This window comes from Hemiscyllium ocellatum, chromosome 37 (genome assembly GCF_020745735.1).
Source record: "Hemiscyllium ocellatum isolate sHemOce1 chromosome 37, sHemOce1.pat.X.cur, whole genome shotgun sequence".
NCBI classification, from domain to species: Eukaryota; Metazoa; Chordata; class Chondrichthyes; order Orectolobiformes; family Hemiscylliidae; genus Hemiscyllium; species Hemiscyllium ocellatum.
In genome coordinates, this window is record NC_083437.1 from 14,057,148 (window position 1) to 14,074,532 (window position 17,385).

The 17,385-nt window shown below is 41.2% G+C and overlaps 1 protein-coding gene across 4 annotated transcripts in view; it reads right to left on the reverse strand.

The window, feature by feature from the left end:
• Positions 1–17,385, reverse strand: part of disp3 (dispatched RND transporter family member 3) — a 501,842-nt gene that overhangs the window by 229,064 nt on the left and 255,393 nt on the right. For all 4 annotated transcript variants that reach the window (XM_060852435.1, XM_060852437.1, XM_060852434.1 and 1 more), the window contains one exon: positions 12,380–12,487. The gene's annotated coding sequence lies outside the window, so the exon portion shown is untranslated. The remainder of the gene's footprint in view (positions 1–12,379; positions 12,488–17,385) is intronic.

The window sequence follows — 17,385 nt, forward strand, 5'->3', positions numbered from 1 at the left end:
ATCCATTCACATCCTTTTTGAATACTTTCAGAGATCTAACGTTATAACTCTTTGGATTATTCAGCTCCAACTAGGAGAAAATATTCTTTTGCATCTCAGCTTTAAGTACGCCTTTCCTTATTCCATAACTAAGTCCCTTATTTCAAGGTGCCCCCACCAATGCAAGTACCTTGTAAACCTCTATATTGTCAAACTCTCTCAAAATCTTGTAAATGTCAATAAGATCCTCCCTCATCCTTCTAAATATTTAATGAATAAAGGCAGAACTTGTTTAGCAGTTCTTGATAAATCCATCCTTCACTGCAATAATCAGCTTGGCAACTCTCTTTGGAAGTGCTTCCAATGACAATACCTCTTTTAAAAAAAATACAGGGACTAAAACGAGACTCAGTACTCTAGGTGCAGCCTCACTCGCTCCTGTGCAGTCGTAACAAGACTTCGCTATTCTTAAAACTCCAACCCTTGAGCAATAAAGGCCAAAATTCTGTTTGTCTTCTTAATTACTTGCTGCACCTGCATGCTAACCTCTTTATGTTATGTGCAGAGGAGCACCCAGATCCACCTGTAACTCATCTTTTGGAGTCTATCTCTATTTAAAAAATAGTTTGCCTTTTGACTATTTCCACCAAAGTGCAATACCTCCCATTTTCCTCCATTGAACTCCATCATTGAGCTTTTGCCCACTCACTCATTAAGACATCATTTGTTAATTAATAACACACAGGGATGCATTCACTTCCTTTCTCAGTAAATGCCTTTTGATATAACTGTTTTAACTCCTCACCTTTCTGCTGTAATTCAATCAGCTTAGTAGAACAAAAAATACTTACGTGTTTACCTATTTGCTCTTTCGCTATTCAACCTATCTGATTAAAGAAAGTTTCAGATAACTCTGTCAGCTTCCTTATCTGTGCCTTTTGATCTCTCCTGCTTCAGCTTGTGCCTCTGTGATCTTGTGATCACACAATTAGGGAAAATTCCCTGGATAACGGTCCTTGATTTCTTCAGTTGCCTCCGTCTCCACTGGCTTTTCAACTAGAGTAGGCAGCACGCTTACTAGTGAAACAGCTATATCATTTGTAAGGGCAAACTGTATTCTTGAAGCTGAGAATTTGTCTAGTACTCCTAACACAAATTCTCCACTCTTCTCTGGACTGTCTAGCTTCACTTTACATAACTGAGCACTTTTTGTCTCACCATGAATTCTGTTACCAGTACCTTTCTAGCAATAGTCCCTCAGGAGTACATATCACCTCATCCTTCATCATTACAGATTGAGAGGAGCCTGTGTCCCTTAATATTGTAACATCCTTAACTACTGCTCCTGGCTTATGTGAATAAACTTTACCTTTGCATGTATATTTTTTCAGCAGATCCGGCACTTCCTCCTTAACCAACCTCTGATCATGTTATACACTCTGATACACATTCAAGCACATGAGAAATAGGCAGAGATTCATTAAATTATTTTGCAGTAGGGTATAGAAAAGGGGTGCTGTGGGTTGCGCATGAGCTACCACTTGGAGGTCATTTAGCTGTGAGGAAAACACAGACTAAAATACAAAGACATTTTCACAGGCCTGGACTACATAAGGATGTAGTTGAATTTTGCCAGGCATGCCATACATGTCAGCTAATCAGAAAACCACAGGCAGTAATAATACCTATTCCAGCATTGAGGAACGTTTCACAAGAATCTTGATTGATTGCATAGGTTCCCTTCCTCAAACAAAAAGTGGGAGTGAGAATTTATTAACAATAATGGATGTGTTAACTAGATTTCCAAAGGCGATCCCATTATGCAACATCATAGTTAAAGAGTTGTAGAAGAATTACTTAAGTGTTTTTTACTAGATATGGACTGCCAATAGAGATCTAATCAGATCAAGGATGAAACTTCACATCCATCAAGGAGGTTATGGATAACTTGGGAATAAATCAATTCAAATTTATTGCGCACCATCCGGAATTGCAGGGAACACGAGAGAGATGGCATCAAACACTAAAGACCATCTTGAGGAATTATGGTCAGGATTATCCAGATGAATGGGTTATGGGAGTTCTGCTTGTACTTTTTGTGATCAGAGATGCACCAAATGAATCGACCAAATTCAGTCCATTTGAATTAATTTTTGGGCATGAAGTAAGAGGATTGTTAAAACTGATTAAGGAGAAATTAAGTCAGAATTCAGAGACCACCCATTTGTGCTGTGTGTCAAATTTTAGAGAACCATTAAATAGAGCTGGAGAGTTGGCTAGACAGCATGTAAAAGTATCACTGCATACAATGAAACAGGATGTGGATAAGAAATCACAAATTTGCCATTTTGTAATTGGGGATAAGGTATTGGTGTTACTTCCAGTAAGAGGTGAGCCTTGAAAGCAAGTTTTAGTGGACCTTATCAAATTGAAATGATATTGAGCGAGGTGGAAGAAAGGAAGAAATCTCAGAGTGTGTCATGTGAATATGCTCAAAAAGTATTTTGATAGGGAAGGAAAGCAAGAGGAGAAGGTGTTAATGATTACAGCACAGAAGGAGGAACCAAATTCAAGGGATTCTGAATTGGACATTCCTCAAATCAAATTGAACAATGAAGAAGCTGTCAAAAATTGGGATAAATTATTGAGTTACCTTCCACAAGAAAATAGAAATGACCGGAAAGAGTTATTACTATCACATGGGGAAATGTCCGGAAATAACTGGGAAGTACTAACCTAATTGTGCATGATGTAGATATAGGAGATGCTGTTCCGATTAAACAACATTGTTATAGGCATAACCCTCCAAAGTTGGCGCATGCTCAGAAAGAGAGAGAGCGCATGCTCCAAGATGGCGTACTCAAAGTGAGTCACAGTAACTGGAGCTCACTCATAGTCATAGTACCAAAGCCAAATGGTACCCAACAGCTATGTGCGGACTCTTGTAAAGTTAACGCTGTTACAAAGACTGATGCATAATCAAATCCATGGTTGGAGGACTGTGTTGAAAAACTGGGACAAGCAACTTATATTTCTAAGTCGGACTTGCTCAGAGGCAATTGGTGATTTTGGCTTTCATAACACCTTTTGGACTACATCAGCTCAAAATCATGCCATTTGTATGAAAAATGCTCTAGCCACATTTCAGAGACTGACTAAGGTCATTGCCAGGTTACCCAATTGTGTAGTGTACATTGATGATCTGGTGATTTTTAGTCACTTTTGGAAGGAACATTTACAGCATTTGTTCAACTTATTTGATCGACTTCGGAAGGCAGGCTTGATGGTAACCCTAGCTCAAAGTGAATTTGCCAAAGCCCAAGTAACCTTTCTGTGCCATGTTATTGGACATGGACAAATGCCGCATGGGATGCAAAAACTAAAGTAATTGGGGAATTTCCCATACCGTCGATGTAAAAAGCAGTACTACGGCTCCTGGGATTGAGAGGATTTTACCGAAAGTTTGTGCGAACTTTAGCAGTGTGGCTGCTGCACTCACCAAATTGTTAAAAAAGGGCAAGATGTTTCAGTGGACAGCGGGCTGTCAAAAGGCATTTGACTGCCTGAAAACTGTATTAACCACTGCCCGGGTATTAGCCACACCAGATTACACAAAGCTTTCAAGGTGGCTATCGAAGCTAGTGATATGGGTGTTGGTGCTCTTGCAGGAGGATGATGAGGGAATAGAAAAACCCATCAGGCATCTGAATGTTCATCAACAGAAATGTTCAATGGTGAGGAAAGAGACTTTAAACGTGGTGCTGGCATTGCAACATTTCAGTATTTATATTACCAACAATGCATCTGAGGCAAACACATACACAAATCACAACTTATTGACATTCGTGGAAAAATTAAAGGAAAAAGTGTCAGACTGTTTAGATGGAGCTTGTTGCTGAAGCCATTCAATTTGACAATTGTGCATGTGGCAGATCACGAAAATGTGATTGATGAATGAAATACCGAGGTGTTTGGTGGTGGGTGTACTGTGGCCTGAATTTGCATGTGCATGTTTGCATGTTTATAGTTAATATAGTGCCTATGCGTGTTTAGACTACTAACTGGATTTTCAAGGATTAAAAATAAAGCTGGTTTCGGTATTGATGGTTCTTTTAAGGGGGGAGGTCTCACAAAGCTATTCCATGGCTCAAGGAGACTCTGTCCTTGATTTTTTTCAGAGGAGCAATAAACCAGTCCAGGCTCTGATCGGTCTGGTTTGGTACAGAGGTGAAAAGGATTTTGAGAGGCTCTTGAGCTGAGTAGAGCATTTTAGTTCAGTCTTGAACTGAGAAATTCAACAGGGAGCTGTACAGAAACTCTTGCTCTTTTCTGCCCTTCAACTACAACCTGTAAGCAGGTGTTCCATTTATATGGTTTATAAAAGGGAGTTTGCTTACTGGGACTGTTGTATATATTTGGAACAGCATAATTAAGTCTAGTTTGATAGGCTGAGTAGGGGTTCTTTATTCTGTTTTTTGTATTTCATTGTATAATTTGTGAATGAATTTTTGTCTGTTTTAAAATTTAGGAGTAATCCTAGCTATCTTACTCTGGGTAACTTTTACTTACACTTAGCAAAAGAAATTGCAAAGTTATGGTCTAGAGCTGCCTGCTTAAGAATGTTTTGAGTGGTCTGGTCTAGTCCATAACACTATTATTATTCTCACTGGTTCTAATTTCTGCTGCATTTTTCTGCATTCATTTTCTACTCCTTCCTGTCACATTTTGATGATTGTTTGCCTCTTCATTACTTTTCACTTCTGCTTTCTCATTTCTTTTTAATTTAAAAAAAAAACTCCTTTCAATTGAACATTCCTCCCCACTATTTCATTTAAAGCACTATCTACGACTCTAGTTTTATAATTTGGCAGGACACTAGTTCCAGTATTGCTCAAATAAAGCCAGTACCAATGGGTGGTGCTTAAAAATGGTGGCGATTAGCTAGCCTCTTCAAATTGTTTCTTCCTGTAACAGTCAAAGTGTGACACCACAGGAAAACTGATTCATGACGAGTGTGTCTTTCAGATAGCCAATTGGTTTAAATCAGGAGGCACTATTCTAGCTAAAGAATAAAGTTAAGAAATTCATCTTTAAATATTTAACTTCCAAATTAATTAATTGAATAGAATATAGATGCAGCTATAATATGTGGGAGCTGGGGGACACCAGTTTGATCCACAGTGATCACATCTGCAGCAATCTCTCTTGGCCCAGTATGGCTAACAGTGCCCCATGAGTTGGAAACATTCCTCCCACACCACTTCTGTACCATGCATTTACTTCTCTAATCTTAAACCAACTTGCCTGTGGCTTAGGTAGTAATCCTGAGATTATTACCTTTCTGGTTCTGCTTTTCGATTTAGCTCTGAGCTCCTTGTAATCCCCCAGCTGAATTTATTTACTAGTCCTATCTATGTCATTGGTACCTGTATAGATCATGACAATGAGATGCTTCCAAATTCCTCTTCAGCCCAGAAGAGCTGTCTGTAATCTTGGCGCCAGATAGGCAACACAGCTTTCTGGACTCCTGTCTATGCTACAGAAATCAGTAACTATTCCTTAACAATATTACTTCTGATTGTTACATTTTAATTTTTTCCCATTACATCCACTGGAGTGGAGGTCTAGACCAGAGTGCTCTGGTCAGTTCACTTCTTCTTCCTCCAGTCTATGCCCTTATCTACACCAAATGCTAGAACATCATATTGATTAGTAAAGGGCACTATCTGAGGCTCCTCCAAAGTTAAATTCTAGTTCCTCCATACCTGCCTCTCTTGTATTCACACTCTCTTGTCTCTGACAGGGAACAAATTTGATTTAATTAACCAAAGTGATTGCCTCTTGGAACACAGTGTCCATGTGCTCCTCTCCCTCTCTGATGCGTTGTAATGACTGCAGCTTGGACTCCAGCTCATTAACTCTGAGCCAGCCAGCATTTGCTGTACATGTGGTCACTGTGGATCAAACTGGTATCCACAAGCTCCCAAATATTAAAGCTGCAGTCCAGCCATCTCTATTCTAATCAATTAATAAATTTGGAGGTGAAATTTTTAAAGATGAATTTCTTAACTTTATTCTTTAGCTATCTAATGCCTCCTGATTTAAACACATGGCTAACTGAAAGACACACTCATCATTTGGCTGTTTTCCTGTGACATTACACTTTGGATGTTACAGGAAGAAACAATTTGAAGAGGTGAATTGCCACCATTTTTTTAAATTTCCCACCATTGCGGCCCCTCTCATGAAGATTCACCCTTCTTTTATGAAGCTGCTGAGCCACATTCTCAAGTTCTTTGTGAAGCTGTTGACACCATTTCTGTCCTTTGTTTTTATAAAGCTGCTTTCACATACTCTTTATGGAAGTGCTGTCCCTGCTTTCTCTTGCTATCTCAGAAGCACAGGCTCCTCCTCTCCGCTTAGCTGCACTGAAATGGAAGTCTACACCAGAGTGCTCTGGTCAGTTCACTTACCCTCTCCACCTCTCCCTTGCTCAGTCTGTTTAATTGCTATGCAAAAGTGAGGATTGCAGATGCTGGAAACCAGAGTTTAGATCAGAGTGGTGCTGGAAAAGCACAGCAGGTCAGGCAGCATCCGAGGAGCAGGAAAAATGATGTTTCGGGCAAAAGCCCTTCATCAGAAATAGAGTCAGGAAGCCTCCAGGGTGGAGAGATAAATGGGGTGGGGCTGGGGAGAAGGTAGCAAAGAGTACAATAGGTGAATGGGCTGGGGATGGAGGTGATAGGTCAAAGAGGAGGGTGGAGTGGATAGGTGGGAAGGGAGATTGGCAGGTAAGACAGGTCATGAGAACAGTGCTGAGCTGGAAGGTTGGAACTGAGGTAAGGTGGGGGAAGGGGAAATAAGGAAACTGGTGAAGTCCACATTGATGCCCTGGGGTTGAAGTGTTCCAAGGCGGAAGATGAGGCGTTCTTCCTCCAGGTGTCGGGTGGCGAGGGAGCGGCGATGGAGTAGGCCCAGGACATGCATGTCCTCGGCAGAGTGGGGGGTGGGGATGTTGAAGTATTGGGCCACAGGGCAGTGGGGTTGATTGGTGCGGGTGTCCCAGCAATGTTTCCTGAGGCACTCTGCGAGGAGGTGTCTAGCCTCCCCAGTGTAGAGGAGACCACTCGACAGCAATAAGTGACTTTGGTGGACATGCAGGTGAAACTTTGGTGGATGTGGAAGACTCCTTTGGACCTTGGATGCTAGTGAGGGAGGAGGTGTGGGTGCAGGTTTTGCAATTCCTGTGGTAGCAGGGGAGGGTGCCAGGACGGGAGGGTGGTTTGTTGGGTGGTGTGGACCTAACTAGGTAATCACAGAGGGAATGGTCTTTGCCGAAAGCGGAAAGGGGTGGGGAGGGAAATATATCTCTGGTGGTGGGGTCCGTTTAGAGGTGGTGGAAATGTCAGCGGATGATAAAGCTAATGCGAAGGTTGGTTGGGTGGTAAGTGAGGACCAGGGGGTTTTGTCCTTGTTACGGTTGGAGGTGTGGGGTTTGAGGGCGGAGGCGTGAGTTGTGGATGAGATGCATTGGAGGGCATCTTCAACCACATGTGAAGGGAAATTGCGATTCTCTAAAGAGGGAGGACATCTTGGTGTGTTCTGTTGTGGAACATGTCCTCCTCGGAGCAGATATGGCGGAGGAATTGGCATTTTTTCAGGAGGTAAGGTGGGAAGAGGTGTAATCCAGGTAGCTGTGAGAGTCGGTGGGTTTGTAAATGATGTCAGTGTCAAGACGGTCATCATTAATAGAGATGGAGAGGTCCAGGAAGGGGAGGGAGGTGTCAGAGATGGTCCAGGTGAATTTAAGGTCGGGGCGGAATGTGTTGGTGAAGTTGATGAACTGCTCAACCTCCTCGCAGGAGCACGAGGTGATGCTGATGCAGTCATCAATGTAGTGGAGGAAGAGGTCGGGAGTGGTGCAGTGTAACTACGGAAGATGTACTGTTCTACGTAGCTCTCTCAGTCAATGTCGCAGTGATGCTGGATCACTCCATACACTTTAGAGGCTGCTTCACAGCAATGCTAGCTTGTTGTATATGCCTCCAAATCCATCTGATTGTGATGTTGACTCACTGCACACTCCTCCAGTCTGCTTCAGTGATAGTGACCTGTTGCACACTCTCTCCACCTCCTCCACTAAAAGTTTGCTTCATAGTCATGCTGAGTTCTCCCAAGATGTGTGGGAAAAATACTGTCAGCTAGGTAGAGTGATAAAGTAGTCACACTAGAAAGTTATAGAGCCTTACATGCTCTCTCCATGAGAAACCTTCATGAGGCACAAATACAGTAAACAGAGCAAAGAAAAAACATTAATTTAAGCTATTTTGAAATGATGGGATCCAAATACTAATTTTTAAAAAGTATATTTGTTGACCCACACAAATATACCTGGTACTTATACATAATGGATACATTACTGACGACAAGGCATTGAGTTCAATAATAACAGTGATGCACCTGTAAGGAGAAGGGAGCTTGGATAGAGATATACATCTGGACACCTTTTGAAGAAAAGTCAAATAGCCAGATGATGAGTGGGACTAACTACTGCATTTTTAAATTCCAAGACAGTGTTTGCAATCTTCCTAAAGTAGTAGAAAGTTAGGACTGCAGATGCTGGAGATCAGACTCGAGAGTGTGGTGATGCAAAAGCACAGCAGGTCAGGCAGCATCCGAGGAGCAGGAGAATTGATGTTCAGGTATAAGCCCTTAGTCAGGACTGAGGCTTGTGGGCCGGGGGGCTGAGAGATAAATGTGAGGGGATGAGGCTAGAGGGAAGGTGGCTGAGGATGTAATAGATAGATGAAGGTGACGGAGAAGGTAATAGGTCGGAGAAGAGGGTGGAGTGGATAGATGGGAAAGGTGATGGACAGATCAGGAGGGCGGTGTCGAGTTGGAAGTTTGAGACTGAGATAACGTGGGAAGAGGGGAAGTGAAGAAACTGTTGAAATCCACATTGATCCTGTGCAATTGCAGGGTCCCAATGCAGAATATGAGGTGTTCTTCCTCCAGACATTGGGTGGTTAGGGTTTGGCGATGGAGGAGGCCCAGGACCTGCATATCCTTGGTAGATTGGCAAGGGGAGTTGAAGTGTTTAGCCACGAGTCGGTGGGGTTGGTTAGTGCAGGTATCCCAGGGATGTTCTCTGAAACAATCTGCTAGAAGGCGTCCTTTTTTCCCCAATGTAGAGGAGACCACATTGGGTACAACAGATACAGTAGATGACATTGGTGGAGGTACAGATAAATTTCTGTCTGATGTGGAAGGATCTTTTGGGGCCTTGGACGGAGGTGAGGAGAGTGGTGTGGGTACAGGTTTTGCACTTCCTGTGGTGCAGGGGAAGGTGTTAGGAGTGGAGTGTGGGCTGGTGGGGGTGTGAACCTGTTGAGGGAGTTGCGCAGGGAATGGTTTCTCTGGAACGCTGATAGCGGTGGGTATGGAAATTTATCTCTGGTGGTGGGGACCATTTGTAGGTGGTGCAAGTGGTGGAGAATAATGCGATGTATGCAGTGGTTGGTGGGGTGGAATGTGAGGACCAGGGGGTTCTGTCCTTGTTGAATTGGGATGTGGGGGGGGGTGTTCAAGGGCGGTAGTGTGAGAAGTGGAGGAGAGTAATCCACTGCTATAAGCATTCTGGAGAAACCATGCCCAGAACAACTCCCTTGATAGGTCCACATCCTGCACCATCACACCCACTCCCAGCACCAAGTGGAACATTTCAGAGAACATCTCTGGGACACCCGCATCAAGGTAGAATGGGAGCTGGTCATAAGAGCACTGGAATAATCAAGTCTAAAGATAACAAAGGCATGAATAAGGATTTCATCAAGTGCGGAGTTTCAGCAGAATTTGAATCAGGTTATGGAAGTGAAGGTAGGCCATCTTAGAATAGGTGCGGAAAGGTGGGCAGAAAGTCATCTCAGAGACAAACACAAACTAAGCCTCTGAACAGTCTTATCACTCAGCTTGTGGCAGAAGTCAATTTTTCTCCCCTAAATACACTATACACAGAAGGTAGAGTTTAAAAAGAAAACAAACTGAAAATTGTATTCACTTTATACTGCTCTCAAACCTAATGTACTTGTATCCATTTGTTGAACATTACACAAGAAGGCATTTATTACCCTTGGAATTCCCTGTCCAAACAGAATCAACAACATGGCGATTGATATTGAAGTCTCTGTAATCATCACTTGTTTATTTTCCCCACAACCATATTTTATGCCCTGGATAAAAGGCATTGTTCTTTCACCAACATATCTGAATATTCAAAGATATTCAAATGTACAAAATTTTGTATAACTACAAACTGATTAATGTGTTTTATTTTATGACTACTGACAATGAAGTCAACCTCAGTAGTTTGAGGCTGCAACTCAGGCAACATGAGAAACTGTAACTACTTCAGACTAAAATGTTCACTTTGTAGTTTTAGAATGTAATTTGCTTGAATATGATAAAAACATTGTAAAGTAACCATTTTAAGCTTTGCCTATACTGATAATTGAGTTAATAGCTAGAAAAAACAATCAGAATTAATTTTGCTGTCTATAAATTTAAAAGTGAAGGATAAAGTATGTTTAACATCTCGGTTTTTTTGTTGTCTGAGTTTACTTCAATGTAATTGCCTACTTATCCTGACTGTTTACACCAATGCTGGTGCATGCCTAAAGAATGGCAATCAATCACCCATTAGAAAAAGGGAATCAGTGTGCAAGTGAAAGCTGCATCTTTGAGACATCTTTCTTTACAGACATCAGCAACTTCTGTTGTTTAGTCACCGAATGTAAAAACAAGCCTATTATACTTTAAAAAGTTTGAACCATAAGAATTCTGACATTACAGTTCACAGCAACAAGCCTAACTACAGTTGCAAAACAAACTTTTGCCCAAACATATATACAGCAACTTCCTGTTGCTTTTGCTGATTTTGAGCTGAGGTCAGACATTTACAAGCATCAGCCAGTCCACAGAAACAATTACCCTCTAATTCACTTCAAGGAGTACTTCAGGGAAATTTGTCTCACTATGTGACTACATAAAGCAGTTAGACCATGGAGACTTGGTTGATGCATGATACATTATGTGTGACACAGTTAATCTTTCTCTGAGTATCTTCTACATCTACCTTGAGCAATATTACAGACATTGAGTTGTGCATGTAAATAAAATCCAAAATATGCAAATATTTAAAAGGCATTTCCTACAACATCTCATTTAATAATTAAGAGCTGCCTTCTCAAGCATTTATAATAATTTGGATTTCTTTCTTGGGATTACTGCTTATTTTTCTTACTATAATAAATTTTCTCTTTACACATGTCTGCTTTCTCCTGAACTATATGTAATCCCATTGTGTATCAATCATTTTTCCATTTGGGGCAGGACTTGGTTGATTGACTGCAGGGTTAATAATTTTTAGCCTTGCATCTCAAATATGTTAAAATGGCAGTAATTTTAAAAACTGAAAAGAATTGAACGGACTTGTCAGTCAGTGTTCTGGCTTTCAATGAAGACCCAAATTCCAATCCAGCCCACACTACTGTAGTTTTGTTTCCTTGCTCTCTGCCTCTCTCATTCACAAATTCATAGACTTTTGCAAGCAAAGATTGCTTTTTCGGTTCAGTGACACAGGAAGTATCATTGTGATAGGCAACAGTAAACAAAACCAATAAAAAAACTTCTTATTCACTTGCCTGTGATTACAATGATATTTGAATTAAAACAGCTGAAATGGTAGTATGGTGCTTATTAACTCAAGCACCAAAGTTTAATTTTAACTGTATGCATATTTAAAAATGTGGTGATACAGAAGCTATATTTCGCTCAGTTAATAAAGCAACTGGTTAGAACCATAGTGAATACAGCTACTCATTGGAACCATACAGACAAGGAAGATCCCAGTAGATGGGAGGCAGTCCTTGTCAACATATACCTCTCAACCAACATTTATAAACAAATCACCTAGTTATCATCATATTCTCAGTTTGTGGCTCTAAATCTTATGCAAATTGGCTGCTTCATTTCTTACATTACAATATATGCTACTTCAAAAGTATTTGCTGTCAGTGAAGCACTTTGGGACATTCTGAAATCATGAACAATGCTCTATAAATCCAAGTCTTTAAGTTTTGCTTTGTAACAGTTACTCTCATTGACTCTCACTAGGTACACTCACTACCCATTGACTGGCTAGAGGGGATACAGGGGTGGTAAATACTGGGTGTTGGCAGGATTATCACTATTGTGAACTTTCTCATGATCAAACAATCTTCTGGATCTCACATGCAGATTTGGGACATAAATCAGCAATAGATCTTAGAGTGTATATGGACTCCAGCTCCGGAAAAGCTAACTTTAAGATGGGCAGTCAAAGCAGCAAAGCAGTTGGACTTACCATCAACACTTGAAAGTATACTAATGCATCCTCATATAATCTGGGACTACAGCCAGTAATATCCCTATGCGATTCCAGGATCAGGATGTGCATTTCCACATGAATGTCCTATCAATATAAATGGAGAGAAGGTTACATGTTAAAGAATTTTGAGAATGATAAATCAATGCTTAACTTAGTACACCACAGATAATAGGTCACAAACCAATCATTTAGTTGTACCAACCAAAGTTCCATCTATGCACTACCCCTCAATTCCAGTTCTTCTAAAATCTACAGTCCAATCCCTGCAGCTGTGTAAACTGTGTATGCAATGAATGTCTGTTTACATGCTTCCAAAACATACAGCAATCCCCTTGATTATTACAAGTTTTTTTTTCTCATTTTAATCCACAATAGAAACTGAAGTTCTACAGTGGGCAATAGAATAGAGTTTTTTTCGAAGTTGATGCTCTTGAAAATAATCACGGCTGTAATTCTATAATACCCCATGTAGTCTGGATGGTAGACAAATAGAAGGGGCCTAAAATGGAATGGTGCTGTGCCGACTGCAGATACACTTCGCAGCAATTTACCAGCAATGTGAGAAGTGTCATATGGTCTGCTTGCCCATGGATCATTTGAGGCCCTTCAGTGGTCACAGTTGGAGATGTTATGACATGTTATGAGTTAATAAACATTTTTTGTAATACATAGAAGACAACATTTAAAAAACTGCGACTTGCTGATAAATATAATGTTTGATTTGATTTATTGTCATGTGAAAATACAAATACATAGAAAACTGTCGTTTAGTGGTGCCATCTTAAAACACAGGAAATAAACCAAAATACAGAATACAAAGCCAAAATAAAAGTTCACCTTATCATCTTATTTCAATAAAGTTATGTGGTCTTTGGAACAGCTCTCATTTCTAGCTTGGTCATGGGCCTGGATCAGGACTCCTCCACCGCGATGCCTTGAGTCCCTGCTGCTAAACTGACTGCACTGCTTCAACTGTACTTCACAATGTCCTCGCTGCTGCTGGAAACAGGTGTTATCACTCTCCAACACTACCTTGACTCCACCAGAGGTGCCACTGCCATGAGTTCACATTGAGCTGGCCTCACAGATACAGCCACCGCCGGTGCCACAGGGTCCTGTGTTGGGACCAAACTTGTCACCATCACCACCTCCGCTGGCAGGCACCTGGGCTTACCCTTGACCCTGGAGTCTCGGCTCAGCTTGTGAGTCTGGACCAGAGGATTAAGCCTGGGACCTGATCCTCACTCATTGGGAGACACTGTGCTGGGCTGGACCTGAGGTCACCTTGTCTTGGCAATACTGCTGCCACCGCTGCACACCTTCTCCTTCTTCATTTACTCAGCTTTGCCACTCCCTCAGCCCGCACCGCTATCTTCGTCTACCATTCCATACAGGGTCCACTCTCAGTGATGCCACCGCCAATGCTGCCACATTTGAGGCAAAAGGTAAAAGACTTTCAAGGAAAATAAAGCAATAGTAAAAAGTAAAATTAAAAACAAAAAAAAGGAAAAAAAAAGCAGATGGAAGTAGACGAGCTCCAGGCTCAGTAGCCTGACCAATGCCAACCTGCTGCCACCATCTTGACAGTATATTATTCATTCTAAAATGGATGAAGTGTATTATTGAGTTAGTTTTGCTTTCAATTTTTAACTACAATTTCACTGTCTTCAGTATCCTGAGGAATACGCAAGGGTAAAGATGTCAATTAAAAACCATCCCCAGATTAAAGTCATTCTTCACTTTCAAAACAAACAAACTTACAGATCTGAATCATCAGACATGTTTTTCAACTATCAAACAAAGTAATGTTATGAGATGTTGAACAGATCTTGTGCAGCCAGCATTGGTGGTTCTGCTCCAGCCCATTGAGGTGTCTGCTATAGACAGTCAATGTCTCAGAGCCATATAGGAGGACGGGAGACACCACAGCTCCATAAACCATGAGCTTGGTCTTGGGTCTGATGTTGTTGTTCTTGAACACCCTTTTCCTCAGGTGGCAAAAAGGTTGCACTAGCACACTGGAGGCAGTTCTGGATCTCTTCATCAATAGCTGCTCTGGCTGACAGGACATTCCCGAGGAATTGAAAGTGGTCCTGCGAATCCGCTGGGAAGGAAGACGGACCAACACCAGGGTCTTGACCAGGCCAACATCTCCAGCAAATAGGCATTGACCATCCTTGATTGCTGCAATGGGCTGGGCACAATATTAATTAGGTGGACAGACCCACCTGATACGGTGATAAGGTTGGCACATTTTGTGGAACTTGCAAGAACTTTAGGCCAGAGGTAATTTTCAAGGAAATGGGCTTTGCCTACCCACTAGTTTTGACTCTTGCTCCATTCTCCTCCCTGGCATTACCTCTTGTCATTTGTTCTTACCTTAGGTCATGGAATTTGTTTAATGCTGCTCCCATTTCCGGGCTTCTGTTCTTAACTCACAATGAAAGGCATCATTCACCAAGGCTGAACAGGCTGGGACTGTTTTCCCTGGAACATCAGAGGCTGAGGGGTGACCTTGTAGAGGTTTACAAAATTATGAGGGGCATGGATAGGATAAATAGACGAAGGCTTTTCCCTGGTGTGGGGGAGTCCAGAACTAGAGGGCATAGGTTTAAGGTGAGAGGGGAAAGATATAAAAGAGATCTAAGGGGCAACATTTTTACACAGAGGATGATACGTATATGGAATGAGCTGCCAGATGAAGTGGTGGAAGCTGGTACAATTGCAACATGTAAATATGAATTGGTATATGAATAGGAAGAGTTTAGAAGTATATGGGCCAAGTGCTGGCAGGAGAGACTAGATTGGGTTGGGATATCTGGTCGGCATGGACGGGTTGGACCGAAGCGTCTGTTTCTGTGCTTACATCTCTATGACTCTATGACAGTAACAGACATTTGTCAGCGTAGGTAGTGGTGTGACTCAACAGCTCTTTGCATTGACCAGTCTGTACCATTAGAAGAGGCATTACCAATCTAAAAATGTAGTCATAGAGTGTGATTATTTTTAAAAAGGTTTAATATATTGTATTTCTTTTCTAATTAATAGTGTATTTGATTTTGCTATGAATTTAAGGTAAGAATACACAGCACTGCACATGTAGGGTGCACTGTTTCAACTCATACATTGTTTTGATGATTTTGCCATGCAAGGAAATTTCCAAAATAACCCAACTCCAGCTTTAACAATAATTCTTCTAAGAATCCATGGTTCATTAAAAGATGATTCACCTAAATTAATGATTTTCAGCAATGTAACTACAACTGCACTGAAGACTATTTTAACAAATAAATTATACATTAATAAGTTGCAGGAACAATTGCAAGCAAGATAATTTCCTTTGTCTGCAAAGTTTCTATCACATCAACTGTAACCTGTGTTGAATCCATTGCAATCATACATGCCCAAGAAACTGTGGTACATGCACTGTGAACAGCAGTGTACAATGTCACAGATTAGTAAGTTGTTTTGAAAAGTCTACTTGTTGCAGAGGTGGACTCAAACTTAAAAAAATGCCTCAACGCAAGAGGAGCAATTAGCACCAGGAATGCATAAGTATTAAATTAATCTCCAAAGTACAGTTGGCAGTTCCTGCATTGAAGCATTGATGCCTTTGTTAGGAAAGCTAAGACAGGGACTTATTGATTGGACTACCTGACAATAAGTTATTGATATATATGTAATTACAGCAACCAATTTTCATGCAGTTAAATAGCCCAAAAAGATAGAGGAAAAAAATTGTGATCACAGAAGAAGGAAGTGTGCCTGTTGAATCCACGCCAGTGTTGTCAGCTCAACTTGAGTGATCTAGTTTAATTCTAGTTCCCTGCATCATTTTGTATTCTGTGTTAAAGATCTTTGGATTGCCACTCATTTAGGGAGAGAAAACAGAAACTAAGATCTGGAGTAGGTCAGTCGGCATCTACAAGCCTACTCTGTCCTTCAATCATGATTGGTCCTCCATCTTAAATCCATATTCTCACTTGCTCCTCATTGCATGCCTTTGGTATCTTAAAAAAAATCTCTTTGTTGAATATATTCAATGACTTGGCCTCCATAATTTTCTGTGATAGGGAATTCGCAGGTCCACTTCCTTTTGAGTGAAGAAAGGTTTCATTATCTCAATCCTAAATGGTTTGTCCTGTTCTGAGACTGTGTCCCCTGCTGCTAGACAACACTCCAAACAAGGAAAACATCCTCCTTGCATCTAGCTTGCCCAGCATAGTTAAAATGTTATATGTTCAATCAGATCCTATCTCATTCTGGACTCTCATAAATATAGGTAAAAAGGTCGAGTCGAAACCGATCTCTCCTTATCAGACAGCCTTGCTATCCCTTGTAAAGGAAAATATAAAGTTGCCATTGTCTTACCAGACATAGGGCTGCTCTCTTATTAGAGAGAGAGACAACTGATGGTGGTTTACGCTGAGGGTCACTCATGCCTCAGGACAGGGGAGAGGTTCAAATGGAGTATTCTACATGGTAATCTCAGCCAGTGCATGAATTGAATCCTCACTGTTGATATCACTCTGCATTGCAAACCAGCTGTCCAGTCAACTGAGGTAACCAATTGCCACCCTTGTATCAGCTAAGTGAACATCTGCTGCCCTCCCTCTCTGGCAAATACATCCTTTCTTTGATAGGGAGATTAAAACTGCATACATACATCAATATATGCTTTTCTTTTTTTTACATCAATGGGTGTGATTTCACATTTAGCCACTTTGTACTGCCTCTGTCATGTGTTTCCTCATTTACTCAGCTTGTCTAACTCACCTCAAAGCCTCCTTGCATCGTCCTCACAATAATCACACAGTTTTGTGTCATCAGCAAATTTGGAAATGTTACATTTGATTCCCTCATCCAATTCATTTATAAATAACTTGAATAGCTGGGGCCCAAGCGTCAGATCTTTGCAGTATCCCACTAGTCTTTGCTTGCCATGTGGAAGAGGACTAATTTGTTCGCACTCTCTATATCCA